The 1479-nt window shown below is 40.7% G+C and overlaps 1 protein-coding gene across 1 annotated transcript in view; it reads right to left on the reverse strand.

The window, feature by feature from the left end:
* The window catches only part of LOC101864480 (small conductance calcium-activated potassium channel protein 3), a gene marked incomplete in the record, with an annotated part of 39011 nt that extends 37542 nt beyond the window's left edge, over window positions 1-1469 (reverse strand). The window contains 1 exon segment of the mRNA XM_005107366.3: window positions 825-1469.
* Window positions 1470-1479: the final 10 nt, after the last annotated feature.

Raw genomic sequence — 1479 nt, forward strand, 5'->3', positions numbered from 1 at the left:
GGGTAGTACAATGGTCCAATGTTCAGTTTGTTCACGAGTAACTGTAGAGAATTTACTTTATTTGTCTTTGCTTTACGTCATTATAGGACGGTGTTTGGGTCTGAATTTGTACAGCGTGTTTAAAAAAATATATTTGTTACAATTAATACGAAAAGGTTGACCTGGAGTAGTTCCTGCCGTAATTTTTGCTAAAACTTCCTTTTGAGAAGTGGACTGCATATGGTACCGTTAAAACGACATTCCTCCGAAATTAGCAAGAAACGTGATTCGTTGAGCTGGAAGGAAATGAAAAGGTCTTAAGTTATTCTCAGTCATGTCTGAGGTAATGGCCAGAAACGAATTGCTTGGGCTTCAAGTATAGCGTCAGTGCGTGTTGGTGTTTAGATTAGCCTGTCTCAGGTGAAGAAATCTGGACAAAGAAACTGGACGACAGCACTGAGTCAATGGCATGAAAAGGAAACTGATTGAGGTGTCATTGTTTAAAAGGACACACTGAAAAGGAAGGCACAGCGATAACTTAGGAGAACGACCGATCAAGTTGAAGGACTACTAGAAAGGTAAAGAGAAAGTCAGTCTTTTGTTACTTTAGAGGATACAAACACATCGAGAGAGAATGACAGAGAGAATGAGAGAGAGAGGAGAGAGAGAGAGAGAGAAGAGAGAGAGAGAGAGACAGACAGACATATTGACAGATAGAGAGGAGGAGGGGGAAGAGAACGAATGAGGGAGTAAAAAAGAAATGAGAAAAATAGACGTTGAAGTGTTTCTTTGATAACCGTCTTGTCGACTAACGAAGTCCGGTACTTAAAAAGTTTAAAGCTTACCGCTTGTTAACTCCCACGTATCAATTTCATGCCATTTCAAACACGATTTCGACGGCACAAAGCATATCCATTTAATTTCCAAATCAGAATTTGCACAAACTGTAGTAAGATTTAATCCAATGAAAACGGTTTTTCCAAAAATCAACGATTCTGTTTACGCCTGTTAGAAGGAATACTTTCGGTATGCAATTGTGAAAAACGAAACACGTTTCACTTTCGAGAGAACTAGTGTGTGTTTCCGTCACACCTGGATACCATCACAAGGGTTTGACAGAGTTAATCAACATGTTTCCCCGCCCGCCCCGTCGGCATTTGGTGTAAATCGTGGAGGTTCAACGGCCATGCATCTGTTACAGCTCGGCCTTCTCAAGTTTGCTGTACAGGACTTGGAGAGGAAAAGGATGGCATTGATCTTTCCACTGAGGTTAAAATCAATTGAAAAGTAAAGTAAGAGAAACAGGGGTGAGGGATTTGGGAGGAGAGGGGGTGTTTGTTCACTGAATGAACCATACACTTAGTACATAGTTTATTAGGTACTGTTTTGGTTTATCTGTTTGTTTTAGTTTTCCTACTGAGAATGGCTATAGAACGAGCTCTCATTACGATTGTTTGCTGCCTCCCAGTATCTCTCTCTCTCTCTCTCTCTCTCTCTCTC

The sequence above is a fragment of the Aplysia californica genome, unplaced genomic scaffold (genome assembly GCF_000002075.1).
Source record: "Aplysia californica isolate F4 #8 unplaced genomic scaffold, AplCal3.0 scaffold00597, whole genome shotgun sequence".
Lineage (NCBI taxonomy): Eukaryota > Metazoa > Mollusca > Gastropoda > Aplysiida > Aplysiidae > Aplysia > Aplysia californica.